The sequence below is a fragment of the Mesoplodon mirus genome (genome assembly GCF_964341445.2).
Source record: "Mesoplodon mirus genome assembly, chromosome: 2".
NCBI classification, from domain to species: domain Eukaryota; kingdom Metazoa; phylum Chordata; class Mammalia; order Artiodactyla; family Ziphiidae; genus Mesoplodon; species Mesoplodon mirus.
The window spans coordinates 121071359-121087676 of NC_138977.1; the positions used below are offsets into that span (position 1 = coordinate 121071359).

Below are 16318 nucleotides of genomic sequence, written 5' to 3' on the forward strand. Positions count from 1 at the left end.
TAGTTAATGACAGAATGATAAGGTTATTTGATGTATGCTCCCTGACACTGACAGTTACCGATTTATGTTCGGTGCTTCTGACTCTATAACATCGTGGAATTTCTTCTGTACCCACCTGAAGAAGAGTACACCTATCTTGGTAACACAAAAATCATTCCCCTCTTGCTCCTTTCTTACAGATGTTGTTTTGGGTGAATTGCAGAGCCCCAGAGGTGAGTCCTGTTTGGCCAAAGACAAACTCCTTTCCCTAGCCCCTATCATGGTCACAAATAACCATGACCTTAGTTCTGGCCAATGAACAGTAACAGAAAGTCTGCAGGGGACGTCAAGAAAAGATGGATTTTGCTGATAAAAGCAGAGAGTCACTAAAGAAAGGGCCATTTCTGACCCCTTTGCTTCCTGCCTTGAAAGTGACCATGATGCATGGAGCTATGGCAGCCTTCTTGCAACCAGACGAGGCAAAAAGGATGAGGCAGAGAACCCAAAATGTGGAAGAGGGTGGTAAGGGAATCAGAAAGAGCTCCCAGCCCAGTTGAAGCAGCCTTAGAGGACGACCTCCAGACTTCATGTTAAACAATTTAATAAAACGTCTTTTTTGCTTTAAGTATCCTAACTGATAGAATAAAATAAACGAATAAAATCGGAATGGCTTCAGGCTTCTCAGTGACAGCACTGAACAGAAAACAGTGGAACAACGTATACAGAGTAAGGAAAAACAGACCCGCCGCAACAATTCTATGCGCTGTGAATTTACCATTCTTGTATGAAGGGAATGGAAAGCAGTTCTCAGGTAAGCAAGCCAGGGAAGTGTTTCAATTATCTGAGCCATGTGAAAAACCACGTGAAGATCTACTCTCAAAATAAATAACTAAATAAACAAACCCAAGAACTCAACTTATGACATAAAAATGTTAGGATGCATTAAAACTATTTCAGCAGTATAGTCTAGTAGACGTGTGTAAATATGTTTATACAAATGAAAAGTTTCTTAAAAGAAGATACTTATATAAAATATAATTTTGTTAAATAATTACATAAAATATAATTTTAACAATAAACAGTATCTAAGTCCAGATAAATCAACAAAACTAGAAAGTGGGTGGGAGAAAGTATAAACATATTCATTCTTCATCTTAAAATATATGTGGTTTTATTCTTGGTATTTATTCTTAGCATTAAATCAACATTTCTCTAATTTTCAATGTTTTTGTTGAATTTTTGTAAACATGAAAAATTGCAACTAGTTGCATTAAATGTAGGAAACAAACTTTCTTAAGCCCTGGAGAAAAAAAAAACTAACAAAACTAAGGACCGGGCTTCCCTGGTGGCGCAGTGGTTGAGAGTCCGCCTGCCGATGCAGGGGACACAGGTTCGTGCCCTGGTCCGGGAGGATCCCACATGCCACGGAGCGGCTGGGCCCGTGAGCCATGGCCACTGAGCCTGCGTGTCCGGAGCCTGTGCTCCGCAATGGGAGAGGCCACAACAGTGAGAGGCCCACGTATCGCAAAAAAAAAAAAAAACCAAAAAACTAAGGACCAACAAAGTAGAACACATTTTCCACGTAAGAGAAGAATGAAAATGGTAGAAAAAGCAAGGATGCAGGAAAAAGTAGAATGACATAAAAAATTAGATAAAAGACCAAACACGAAAATGGTTTTGTCCTATTAAACTTCAGACTGTCATGTTGATCTAAAAATAAAAATACAACACTAGGTTGCTTACAAGGGGCAAACCTAAATCAAAATGACACCCAAAAAATGAAACTCATAGAAGACAAAAACGGGACTTCCCTGGTGGTCCAGCGAGTAAGACTCTGTGCTCCCAATGCAGGGGGCGTGGGTTTGATCCCTGGTCAGGGAACTAAGATCCTGCATGCTGTGCAGTGTGGAAAAAAAAATATTTTTTTTAAGTAAAACATATGGAGAAAAGGAAAAACACTAGATGCAATGCCAGAGAGTCATTCTATGCTAATAAAGGTACACAATATAATTTCTATTCCCCAAATCACTGTATTCAAACATATCCAGCAAACACTCAGAAATAAGCAGAAGTCACAAAATTGCAGCAGGCACTTCAAACTCTCCTGTCAAGTGGATGGTAATAAGAATCAAGGTTTTGAATGCAGTTAATCAGGTTGGTTTAATGCGTAAATTCTGAATTTTTGAAACAATGACAGACACTACTTGCCTTTAAAAAAAACACCCATCAAATATCGATTGACCCAGGGACAATAAGAGAAGCCACCGCAACAAGAAGCCCGCGCACCACAACAAAGAGTAGCCCCTGCTCGCCGCAACTAGAGAAAGCCAGTGTGCAGCAACGAAAGACCCAACACAGCCAAAAATAAATAAATAAATAAATAAATAAATAAATAAATAAAAGCAAGGTAGATTTAAAATGTTTCCTATGTAGTACTGAGTGAAAAAAGTAGGCTGCCCAACAGCAACTGCAGTATCGTGTTGTTTATAGAAAACGACATGCATCTAACTACTGGAGGATATAGGAGACAGTTCAGGAAGGATCTACTCTCTTAGCAATTTTCAAATACACCACATGGCAGTGTTAACTACATCACATCCCCAGAACTTGTTTATCTTATAACTGGAAGTTTGTACCTTGTGATTACCTTTATCCAGTTCCTCTGCCTTCTACCCCTGCCTCTGGTAACCAAATCTGATCTCTTTTTCTATGAGTTTTTTTTTTAAGAGTCCACATATAAGTGAGATCATACAATATTTGTTTTTCTCTGTCTGAATTATGTCACTTAGCATAATGCCCTCAAGGTCCATCCATGTAGTCACAAACAGTAGGATGTCCTTCTTTTTATGGCTGAATAACATCCCATATTGTGTGTATGTGTGTGTGTGTGTGTGTGTGTGTGTGTGTGTGTGTGTAACGCTTTCTTTATCCTTTCATCCATCAATGGACATTTAGGTTGCTTCCATGTCTTGGCTATTTTAAATATGCTGCAATGAACACGGGGGTTCAGATTATCTCCTTGAGACAGTGATTTCATTTCCTTTGGATGTATACACAGGAGTGGAATTGCTGGGTTCTATGGTAGTTCCATTTTTAGTTTTTGGAGGGAACTCCATACGTTTTTCAGAGTGGCTGCACCAGTCTACATTCCCACCAACAGTGCACAAGGGTTCCCTTTTCTCCGCGTCCTCACCAACACTTGTTATCTCTGGTCTTTTCGATGAAAGCTAATCTGAGGTGTGAGGTATCTCACTGTGGTTTTGATTTGCATTTCCCTGATGACTAGTGATGCTGAGCACCTTTTCATGTACCTGTTGGTCATCTGTATGTCTTCCTTGCAAAGCTGTCTATTCAGGTCCTTTGCCCATTTTTTAATAGGATTATTATTATTTTTGCTATTGAGTTACATGAGCTCTTTATATATTTTGGGTATTAACCCCTTATCAGATATATGATTTGCAAATATTTCCTGTCGGTTGTTCTTTCATTTTGCTGGTTGTTCCTTTTGCTGTGCTTACCACCTGTTTATTATTGGACCCTCGACCTTGACCTGCACACTCCCTGACCTCCATCCTTATTTTCTCTCTATTGCATTTAACATTGTCTTATTCCATATAATTTGATCATTTATTTTATTCTCTTCTACTTTCACTCCCTCACTGTAAGCTCTATAAAGGCAGAGATTTTTTTATCAGTTTTGTTCATTGCTGTTTCCCCACTGACCAGAAAAATACCTGTCACATGGCAAGCACTCAAATCCTTGCTGAATGAATAAAGGAATGCAAGAATCAAAAGAAATCAACACTGAATAATATAAAATTTTGAATCCAAGTGCAATATTCCTATTGGGATATTTCCTTTTTTAATAGACTGAATTTCCAAAGACATGAATTTTCTCTCTTCTTCTCTAATCATCGTCAGATGGAGGAAATCATGGTTCATCCAATATAGTTAAGATGAGTGTTGATGGTGGTGGGATTGGCATATATATACTAATATGTATAAAACAGATAATTAATAAGAACCTGCTGTATAAAAAATAAAAAAAAAGATGAGTGTTATTTTAAGTCTGTACTTTTAATTTTACAGATTGAAAAGGGGATCTGGGTTCTTGCAGATTCCATCACTAGCACTTAACACCTCAGAGTACGTGTGGACGGGTCAGTTCCATGAGTGAGCAGGCAGATGTTCTGGGGTAAGAGTGTGGGTACGTCCACTGATAACACTGCTGCTTTCAAGCTCAAAAGAAAAGTTAAAAGGAATCCCTGAAATCATACTGTTTCAGAAAAGGTGAAATGTGCAGCCTAAATGACTGACGAAGTTGAAACACATTTTATACTGCTTTGGCTATTTCCTAAAATATACAAAAGATTTTTTTTTTTAATGGTTCCATGGTGATGGTGAAGCAACTCATTTAAAAGTGTGGCTGAAACAGGATGGTTTGTTCAGACCCACAGAACAAAGCAATACTCTGCTGACCCCATTTTAATTGTTTTGATTTCTTCTGAAATAGGTAGGATTGCTGTTTCAAAGGTGTTTCTCTTTTGGTCAATAATGAAACCCTCCAATGTCGCACGGCAGTGAGAAGACCCAGGTGCCCCTCAGTGTAACAGGTGTCACATGCTGGAGGCTGAATGTCTGCCACATACACGTCAGGAGCAAAGCTCAATAGAATAACGGTTCACTCTCTACTCAAAGCCGATTTCACACACTCACATGCCACCAGGCACATACAACAACAATACAATTACATCCTATATCTGTGTCATTATTGGCAGTTTATGAAGTCCTTTCATAGACATCTGAGCCTAAGAACAATGTGTAAGATGGGCAGGGCAGGCGTTATTGTTTTGTACATCAGAAATCCAGGGTTTAGAGAGATTACTTCCACCCTCGTCTGGGAGTAAGTGGTAGAGCCATTAACAATAGCTACGCTTCCCAACTTCAAGTCCACTGCTATTTCGATGCACTCTCATTTGGGATGACATTGCGGCTCAGGGCAAAATTTATGACCTGTGAACTTCATACTGAATTTAGTTCCAAATAAAATACTCAGGTTTTTTCTTGCTCTCAGTGACAGTCAAGTTCCTTGCTGTAGACCAACCTACCTTCTGAAAGCAACTAGAAATTTTTGATGAAACACACCAGAACGTCTATCTGAAGGCACTGGAGTTTAACAAGGCAGCCTGGGGCTGTAGGGCCAGGTGCCAGGAAGGAACAGGAGCCCTGAGAATGAGTCCAACACTCTCTGATCTTCCTCCCCCAAGCGGTGTGGAGCCCAGAGGCTGAACCAGCCAGGAGAAGCGATGGCTTTGCAGGTGGCGGCCACGCCGGGCTCCTGCAAGAGGCATGGGGCTGGGGGTCAGGGCGCCGAGGAAGAGGGCCTCTGATAAACAGCCCAGACTTCCAAGGAGGATCCCAAAGGGCTGCTGCCCAGCAGCACAGAGATCTGGACGCTCACCAGCTCTCTCACAAAAGACAGAACCCCAGCTCTATTCCAGCTCAATTCCAGCCTCGATCAAGGCCATCTGCCCTATCCTAACTGCCTGCTAGAGAGCAAAACTAGATCCTTTTCAGAGGATGGAAACATCAGCTACGGACTTTAAATATCTCCGTATCTGTTCATACACAACAAAATATAATAACTGAAATTAAAATTCAATCGGTGGATTAGAAAGTAGAATAGATTTTCAAAGCAGGGGAAAGAATTAGTGAACTGGAAGGAAGGCCAATAGAATTATGTCCAGACTGAAGCTCAGGGAATGAAAAAGGATATAAAATATGGGAAAGAGCATAAGAGGGACACAGGACATGTGGAAATATCCAGGAGTGGGGAGAGAAGATGGGGCACAAGAAAAACTGACACAGACATGAAGCTACAGATTCAGGAACAAGTACAAACCCCACCCAGGCTCAACACACAGACAGCATTAGGCACATTCTAGTGAGATGCTGAAACCAAAGACAAAGATAAATATCCTCAAGGCAACTAGAGAACAAAGTCAAGATGCCTTCAAAAAGCAACAATAAGACTAACAGTTGATATTTCACCATGGACAGTGGAGGCCAGAAAACAAGTAAATGACCATGTGCAAGCACAGAAAGTAACCGTCAACTTGGAAGTCTCTGTTCAGTGAAAACACTCTTCAAAAATGAAAGTGAAATAAAAGATTTTTTCAGGCAAATGAAAGGATAGAATTCATTGCCAACAAACTGGCACTAAGAGAAATACACAAGTTGGATGAGAACTGGGGAAACAGTCTCGGGGGAAAAATGAAAAGGTAAGAAATGAGGAAAAATGGAAATAACAATATGCAGATAAATCTAAAGGATATTTACTGCAAAGAAACAATAAAAGATGTCCAGTAGGGTTTACACATAAAGAGGGAAATAAACCATATGACAATAAAGCATAAAAGGGAGAGGAGGGGAAGTGGTCTGTGCATTGTCCAGGAGAAAACAAGAGTATTCATTTATATTAGACTCTAATTAACAAGCTAACAGCTGGGGAGATACTTAATCCAAAGGAAGCATGAAAGGAGAGGACAAGGAACAGGAACAGGTGGGACGAATAGAACCCAGACAGGGAGACGCTACTGTTCACCCCCTATCGCCCACCAGCACTTGCGCTAAAGGAGAAAGGACTAAATACTCCAATTAAAAGACAAGACTGTCAGAGGGATCAAAATCCAAAATCCAACTGTCTGCTACTTATAGGAGATACATTTGAAATATATATAAGGACACAAAACGATTGGAAGTTGCAAAAACACTGAATTAAAGCAAGGCGGTGTGTCTGCATTGATGCTGAGCGAGACAAAAGCATTACTAGTGATAAAGAGGGCACTTCATAAGGACAAAGGGTCAGTCCCCACAAACACAAGAGAAACTCACCAACAGGTCTAAATACAAAGGCTAGAGAGAGCTCCATGAAGCCCAATGCAGAGCGGGGTGTCACCCCTCCTGCTTCTCCCCCCCGAATGGCCAGCTCCTGGGGGACACAGATGATGCTCCTGTCATCGCTGGGTGCCCAGGGTGACGGTGGGAAGGGGCACCAAAGATAAAGACACAAGATTATATTGCTCGTTTAGAGCGATCTGACCATTTCTGCCCCAGTGCTAACCCAGAGGCACAGCTGGGAAACGGGGCCACAAGTGTGGACAGGCACTCAGGGATGAAGCTTTGCAAACGTTTGCTCACGGTCTTTCCAGAGACCTATGCTGGGCCCTTCAGAGACGCTAACACAGACACAAGCTGGATCGCTATTGTGTAAGCCTTAGACTCTCTCCCAGGCCCAGAGCGTTCTTTAAAAAAATTTTTTTTCAAATGAAGTATAGCTGATTTACAATGTTGTGTCAGTTTCTGCTGTACAGCAAAGTGATTCAGTTATACACACATATACATCCTTTTTCATATTCTTTTCCATTATGGTTTATCAAAGGATACTGAATATAGTTCCCTGTGCTCTACAGTAGGACCTTGCTGTTTATCCATCCCCTATATAACTGTTTGCATCTGCTAATCCCAAACTCCCAATCCTTCCCTCCCTCACGCCCCCTACCCACTGGCAACAACAGCTCTGGTCTCTATGTCTGTGAGTCTGTTTCTGTTTCACAAATAAGTTCATTTGTATCATATTTTAGATTCCACATAGAAGTGATATCATGTGGTATTTGTCTTTCTCTTTCTTACTTATTTCACTTAATATGATCATCTCTGGGTCCATCCATGTTGCTGCAAACGGCATTATTTCATTTTTTTATGGCTAAGTAATATTCTAGTGTGTGTGTGTGTGTGTACACCACATCTTCTTTATCCATTCATCTGTCGATGGACACTTAGGTTGTTTCCATGTCTTGGCTATTGTGAACGATGTTGCTGTGAAATAGGGGTGCATGTATATTTTTGAATTATAGTTTTGTCCAGATATATGCCCAGGAGTGGGATTGCTGAATCATATGGTAACTCTATTTTTAGTTTTCTGAGGAACCTCCATACTGTTTTTCCATAGTGTCTGTACCAACTTACATTCCCACCAACAGTGGAGGAGGGTTCCCTTTTCTCCACACCCTCTCCAGCATTTGTTATTTGTAGACTTTTTAATGATGACCATTCTGACCGGTGTGAGGTGGTACCACATTGTAGTTTTGATTTGCATTTCTCTAATAATTAGCAATGTTGAGCATCTTTTCATATGCCTGTTGGCCATCTGTATGTCTTCTTTGAGGAATGTCTATTTAGGTCTTCTGCCCATTTTTCAATTGGTTCTTTTATTTTTCTGTTGTTGAGCTGCATGAGCTGTTTGTATATTTTGGAAATTAAGCCCTTGTCGGTCGCCTCATTTGCAAATATTTTCTCCTGGTCTTTAGGTTGTCTTTTCATTTTGCTTATGGCTTCCTTTGCTGTAGAGAAGCTTGTAAGTTTGATAGGTCCCATTTGTTTATTTTTGCTTTTGTTTCTATTGCCTTGGAAGACTGACCTAAGAAAACATTGGTGTGATTTACATCAGAGAATGTTTTGCTTATGTTTTCTTCTAGGAGTTTTATGGTGTCATGTCTTACATTTAAGTCTTTAAGCCATTTTCAGTTTATTCTGTGTATGGTGTGAGGGTGTGTTCTAGCTTCATTGATTTACATGCAGCTGTCCAGCTTTCCCAACACAACTTGCTGAAGAGACTGTATTTTTCCTATTGTATATTCTTACCTTGTTTGCTGAAAATTGACCATAGGTGTGTGGGTTTATTTCTGGGCTCTCTATTCTGTTCCATTGAACCATATGTCTGTTTTGGTACCAGTACCACATTGTCATTTTATTTTATAAATTTATTTATTTATTTTTGGCTGTGTTGGGTCTTCATTGTTGCGCATGGGCTTTCTCTAATTGCGGTGAGCAGGGGCTACTCTTTGTTGCAGTGCATGGGCTTCTCATTGCGGTGGCTTCTCTTGTTGCGGAACACAGGCTCTAGGCGCACGGGCTTCAGTAGTTGTGGCTCGTGGACTCTAGAGCGCAGGCTCAGTAGTTGTGGTGCATGGGCTTAGTTGCTCCGCAGCATGTGGGACCTTCCCGGACCAGGGCTCAAACCCGTGTTCCCTGCACTGGCAGGTGGATTCTTAACCACTGCACCAGCAGGGAAGCCCCACATTGTTTTGATTACTGTAGCTTTGTAGTATTGTCTGAAGTCTGGGAGGGTTATGCCTCTTGCTTTGTTCTTTTTCCTCAGGATTGCTTTGACAATTCTGGGCCTTTTATTGTTCCATATAAATTTTAGGATTATTTGTTCTAGTTTGTGAAAAATGTCATGGGTAATTTGATAGGGACTGCATTAAACCTGTAGATTGCCTTGGGCAGTATGGCCATTTTAACAATGTTAATTTTTCCAATCCAAGAGCGTGGGATATCTTTCCATTTCTTTGAATTATCTTCAATTTCCTTTATTAAATGTTTTATAGTTCTCAGCATGTAAGTCTTTCATCTACTTGGTCAGGTTTATTCCTAGGTATTTTATTTTTCTAGATGTGACTTTAAAAGGGATTGTTTTTTTACATTCCCTTTCTGATATTTTATTGTTAGTGTAAGGAAATGCAACCAACTTCTGTATGTTAATTCTTGTATCCTGCTACTTTGCTGAATTCGTTTATCAGTTCTCATAGTTTTTGTGTGGAGTCTTTAGGGTTTTCTATATATAGTATCTTGTCATCTGCATATAATGACAATTTTACCTCTTCCCTTCCAATTTGGATACCTTTTATTTCTTTTTCTTATCAGAGTGCTGTGGCTAGGACTTCCAGTATTATGTTGAATAGAAGTGGTGAGAGTGGGCATCCTTGTCTTGTTCCAGATTTTAGCGAGAAGGCTTTCAGCTTTTCACTATTGAGTATTATGTTGGCTGTGGGTTTGTCATAAATAGCTTTTATTACATTGAGGTATGTTCCTTCAATGCCCAGAATATTCTTTAATCGAGATGCAGACAAGGCCTGAAACGGTCCCAAAAGAACATATAAAGGGAAAAACAGAGCGGTCTGGTGCTAAAAACTTGGTTTTATAAAAACACTAAAAATAATAAAAACAATTGAACAAACAGAAAGCAAAGCAGCAGATGATGAATAACGGCATGGCTTTGGTCTGAATTTTGCACGTAAGGTGCATGTTAGCCCCTGCACTGAGGTGGGGGGAGGTGTGAAGCAAAGAGCCTTGCAGTTGGCCCCCTCCCACTGCCTGGCCACACCGGCTCCTGCACCTGCCCGCCTCTCACGCCAGGACAGGGAGGTCACACTGATGGCGCACAAGCAGCAGCCTCACCTCCCTCAGGGCATGAGAATGTTCCAGGGGAATGGAAACAGCGCATTCTGCCATTACACTGCCCTGGAGAACCCAAGGTGGGAAAAAGAGGAACAAAAGCCTCGGTTCTTCTCAATTTCTCGGGATTCTGTCAGCATGTGGTCAGCTGGGAACACAATTTCTCTGGAGTTTGTCTGCAAGCTACCAACACCCAGGCCTTCTTGCTTTCTGGGTGCCTTTGGGCCTCATGCCAAAGACTCCTGCCTGAAAACTGGGAGCAGACAAGACACCTGTGCAGAGCGGATGGCGAGGCACCGCGTCTAGAACGTAGAACTGTCAGCAGGAACCTGGCCACCAAGAGCTCCATCCCTCCTTCCCTCCCCTCCCTGTGCGACCTCAGGCAGGTGGTCCCACGCTGCAGCGGTGGCCCGGCTCTCCCACCTGCCGTACGGACCGCGATAAAGCACATGGCACAATGACAGTAACGTCCAGGACTCCCGGGGAAGGGCTCCAGACACAGAGGGGCGCCTGGACAGGGGCCTCGGGCCATCTCACCTTCCTCTGCCCAGCAGGCCGGGACCACCCTGAGCTGCCCTCCCGGACGTGGGCTCCGCAGTCGGGGGCCTCTGGGGACTGGCGTGCGATGTCACCCAGAGAAGGATCTCCCTGCTGACTCCGAAGGAGCCTCCGCTGACTGAATAAAGTGAAAGCACATAAAAGCTGAGTGCAGGCCAGGACACCACCCATAGTCCGACAGTGCGTGGCTGTGGTCATCGTGGAACAGGCGTTTAAGGCTCACTGCCCCGACAGCCACAGACGCCTCCGAGGCCAGCGAAACCCAGAGCAAGCAGCGGGCCCCGCTCCGCAGAGCGCCAGCCCCGCCGACCAGGACCCTGCCCACGGGGCCCCATGGGCTCGGAGGGGGTCTGCCAGGCCCCCGGCTGGCCCTTCGAATGCGGAGCAGGTGGGGCAGCGGCCACGCCGGAGGCTTGGTTGTGCGTGCTGATGAAACACGACTTTCGTAAGAAAAATATAACGAGCAAACAAGGCTCTTGGCCCCCAAAATGAGAGCCCCTCCGGCACCCCACTGACAAGAAGCGGAGACGCCCTTCGGAGCTGGGCTTCCTCTTCCTCCCCCAGATCTCCTGCTTTCCTAAAAATAAAACAGAATCTCACAATGATGGCCTTCAAAGCTTCACGCCAAGCTGCTGAGTTTACGCTGAGAACTTTTCCTTGGCTTCAACAATGTTTACTCTTCCCAAGTAACAGTGAAGAGTCTGGATGGCATCCCTCTTACAGCCCTTCATCCTGATGAGCCGCTCTCCTAAGACAAGCGACACCACCCGGACGCTCCACCAGAGCAATCAGCACAGCCCATTACTGAAGTGCCTGCCTGCTGGATGAAATTTTCTAAAAAACAAAAGAAAAGGAGAGAAGAAAAAAAAAACAAAACAGCCCCTCTTGAGTTCTGATCTCTGTTTGGGCGGCATTAAAGCCAGACATTTAAAAAACTGGTCCAAACAGAGTCCTTTAGTGATTCTTTTCAAGGAGACAAAACAAAACCTTACGACTGTAATTTATAAGTTGAGTCAACACAATATGTCCTTGATGGAAAGGCTGCCGGATAAACCCACCAGGTGTGGGACTTGGACAAAGTCCTCTCCCAGAGAAGGACACTCGTGGGGTCGTGGTTGACTGAGGCAGCTCTGGTCTCAGGAGCAATACTTCAGTTTTAGACACAAAGATGTTTCAAAACCCTTCATTTTTAATTTCATGACAAAAGGGAAAGATGGAACTCTCTAACGATTTAACTTTTGAAAGCTGAAGGAAATCTGTTTCTTGACCAAGTGGTTCTCATTTTTAAGGGACTTAATACATAAGTAAATGAAAAGGAACAATGCTGGCTGATGGGGGAGAGAAGAAAACAAGATAATGTTTCTCCCCCAAGGGTTTATTCGATTTTACTTACATAAACAATTTTAAAGTAAACCAGCTCGAGCTCTCCCCAGCAGACAGAATGATGTTCCATAAACCTGCCGGGCTCCACCCCACTTCTACGCTTCACTTCCCCATCAGACGCAACTCTGGACAAACAAACAGAACACCAGAAAACAGAACACAACACAAAACCCTTCTGAGCCAGATTCCGGAAAGGCTTTAGCAGGGAGACGACCCTCCCCTCACGACAGCTCTGCTCTAAAAAGGCAGCAGAGCATCTCTGCCGGGGCCTCGGCACCACGTGAGGTCTGAGCCCCTGCAATGTTGGACTGGAATCCAAGTCAGCCTGGGCTTTAAATTCACTCTCAGTGTTGGAGCATCCAGAGCCGGTCCTGGGCCGCTCTCCTCCCTGTCTCTGTTCATTGCCTGGGGGATGATGCCCCACATCATGGCTTTAAGTACCACCTGTGCATTGAGCATTCCCAAACTCACATCCCCACTAAGACCTTTCTCCTGACACACTTCCAAACACCTACACAGCAGGTCTGCCCACCTTAGAGGCTTAATGCACCTTGGACTTAACGTGTCTGGATTTCACCCTCTGACGTGTCCCCTAGACCTGCTCACCCACAGCCCCTCCGTCTCACGAGGGGCCTTGCTCCGAGCCACCTTCCTTATCCACCCATTAGCCTATCCTGTTGGCCCTGCCTTCAGAATACGCCCAGGTGTGACCGACTCCCACCTTCGATGCTGAGTCCCATTACTTTTTGCCAGGACAGTTAACAACAGCTTCCAAAGGTGAGGCAGGGGGAGAAACAAGCCGTCTGAAAAAGGCACCTTCGAAATTCCCATTGGTTTAATTTGCTTTTAAGTCTCTATAATTTATTTGAAATTCCAAATAACAATAAATGAGGTAGAAAATCTTTTTTTTTTTTTTTTCTTTTTCTTTTTTTGACTTCTCAACTGTACTCTCAAGACTAGGATGGGCTACCATCTTTCTAATTTCTAAGAGACTCTAAGAGTTCCTGTACGTCATATCAAGTATTTCACTCACAGCAGGCTTTTCTATGCTTCCTCCTTCATGTAAATATTTTTTCTTGGCACGTTATTTGTTATATACTTTAAAAAAGCTAAATAAAGCATAACCCCAAAGTATGGGTTTTTTTGTTTGTTTGTTTGCAAGGCTCTGAACCTGATTCCTTGGATCTACCCCAGAAGACAGTGAAGAAGGGGTAGGTTGTAACCGTGTCACTTTCCAGTCCTGGGAGAACCCGACACAGAAGACTCATCTTGGGGGTTCATCTGATCTCCCTTACTGCTTAAAAATCTCCCTTTCATCCGCCTTTGCTCTTTTATGACTCTTCATATTATTAATGCTTTACAGGGCACTCACCAGATGCTGGCCACTGGGCTAGGCAATTCACTCACTCAACAAATACTGAGTTTACCAAGTGCCGGGAGGTGGCCGAATAACAAGCCCGGATGTAGCCCACGGCTCTAACGAGTACATTCAAATGATCATGTAAATAGGTAAGACACATGCTGTGTAGGTGGTGATAAGGGTCATGGAGAAGAATCAGGTAGGGAGATGCTGGGGGCCGGGGCCTCACTCCTAGGGCAGGAGATCAAGGGAGGGTCTGGAACAAAATCTCAGGGGAGGAGGAGCCAGCCCTTGGGAACATTTCTTTAACTCTCACGATAGCCAGACGTCATCATGTTACAGCGTCTCATGAAAGACAAAGGCCGCAAGATCAGGAACTGGAGAGTCCCGATTGAGACCAAGGTCTGCACGACTCCAAATCCCTTGTTCTTAATTAAGCTCCACCTCCACTGCTGTCAGATTTATCACAAGTGAAGACTGAACTCTACAGGGCAAGCATGTCCATCGGTCTATACAAAGAGAGACACTGCAGAGCCAAAAACTATCGTATTTATATAGGAAGGTCACACACTTTAACAGCCCTCTGTTAGATACGGAAGGAGATGGGATGGATGCAGAGCAGTAACTTGATCTCCTGAACCTGACAGTCAATAATATTGGTTGTTCTAAAGCTGATACTTTGAAGACAGGACATGGCCTCAGTTCCAGGCATCAAACTGACTTTGGGGAGATTTTAATTTAGCCCAAACCCAAAGAACGTGGAAGGCATCCCAGCTGCTACTTTCACACATGCAAATGAACATGACACAGTAGCTGGAACTAAAATTAAAGCCACCTAAAACACAGCCCACTGTGGGATGACTATTCAAACATCTGTTTGGACAAACTTGTATTTCAAAAACTGAAAAAAAAAAATATATATATATATATAGTTTTGAGGACACTTAAGGGACTTGCAGTGGAGACAGAACTCCAGCCCACACGTTGATGAGCCATCAGAAAGGACACCCTTTTCTCTCAGCTCTGAGGGAAGGTTACAGCAGGAAAACAGCTCTTAGACCAGTGAGGTGAAACCAACACCATCTCATGAAGATGTAATTCAAAGCGGTCAATTCCAGTCGCTAGGTACGATTTTTGAGCTAGATTCTGCTAGAACCTGAGCCCGCTCCTGAGTTTAGGCCAAGCCCCTCTGAAAAGCCACGCTAGCCCTTTCTGGCCTTCAGCCACTGCTCCTCATCCATCACCGGGCAAGTTATGGACATCGCTCTCTGCGCAGCAAGGACAACCTTCGTGTCCCGTCCATGAGCTGTGGGGAGCGGCTGGCACAGGCTGGGTGCGGTGGGCCCACGAGCCTGGGGATGAGGGTGGCGGGTACGCGTGCATCTGGGACCCTCCCCTGACGTGCAGGTGGGCACCGCCCTGCGGCCGTGCACCCAGCTTCAGGACTCTCCCGGAGCCCACGCGGTCCCTGGACCCCTGCTCAGCAACCCCTATTCCAGATGGGTGCTTACCAGTTACCCGTGCTGACTTGAAGCAGCAGCCTGGTACAGGGGCCGAGTAAAGCTGCCTTAAATATAAATTAATGGGTTACAGGGAATATTAAGCAAAGACAATCTTCTGGGCTGGATTCATAAAAATGATGAGATTCTTAGTATCATGTGCAATATATAATATGTTTATATATCAATCTTAGTTTCACATAGTATAACACACACACACACACACACACACACACACACACACACACACACACACACACACACACACACACACACACACACACACACACACACACACACACACACACACACACACACACACACACACACACACACACCTCTGAGTCTGAAAGAACTGTAATTCCACACCCTTGTGAGCTGTTCTGGGTACACAGAGCTGACTACAACCCCAAAAAAGCTTGGTAAGAGCAGGGAGAGAGCACCTGTGTGGTTAAGTGGTGCTTACACGGTTACAAAGTTCCCCTGAAAGCACGAGAGAAGAGGAAAATCCTTTCAAGGTGTGTTATTTAACTTAGAAAACAAAGCCAAGCGTCAACACGTGTTCACGTGGAGCTTGATCGCTCCTGTCTCTCTTCAGCTCACCTGCCCCTCATTCCCGGGAACTCACACCCGGAGAAATGGGACCTGGCTGGCCCTTTGGGGGACCAGGGCTGCCTGTCACAGCCCGGTCACTGGCCTCCTGCGCAGATGCCTCCAGCTCAGGACTCACCTGGACTCCCGTCACCCGGGTGCCCTGAACGCGCTGGACTGGAGCAGACTGTCCAAGGGCAGTGCTGCCCCCTCACCTCTTGTCACCCCGTCACCTCCCCATCCACCAGAGCAGGAGAGGCTTCTCTGGCTGGAATCCCGGGACCTGAGTGCAGCGTCTGAGTTGCAGTGGACGTGGCATCCATGTACCTTTACATGATGGGTGAAGGACTCTACAAGTAACCAGGTGAGCAGGAAGGCCTAGTGGCACCCAGGGGCAACAGCTGCCCTCCAAATGCGGCTCCTTATTTTTTAATAGAACAAGACTAACCGTCTAAGGACCCCACTTCCCAATGAAAGATCGTTACCAGCAAGGTTCAGAGGTACAGAGTGGCAGTGAGGGTCGTGCTATCACTTTCCTAGTCGGTGGTGACAAATGCACATCTGAGCGTCTGGAGGCCCGAGAACCCCCAGGTCCCTGAGGAATCTAGGGAAGGACGTAGAGCAGAGCCTCCCACCAGCCCCGGCACTCGAA

At 44.4% G+C, this 16318-nt stretch overlaps 1 protein-coding gene across 1 annotated transcript in view; it reads right to left on the bottom strand.

Moving 5' to 3' along the window:
• Positions 1–16318, bottom strand: part of GALNT2 (polypeptide N-acetylgalactosaminyltransferase 2) — a 178987-nt gene that overhangs the window by 49598 nt on the left and 113071 nt on the right. The gene's annotated exons all lie outside the window — the stretch shown is intronic.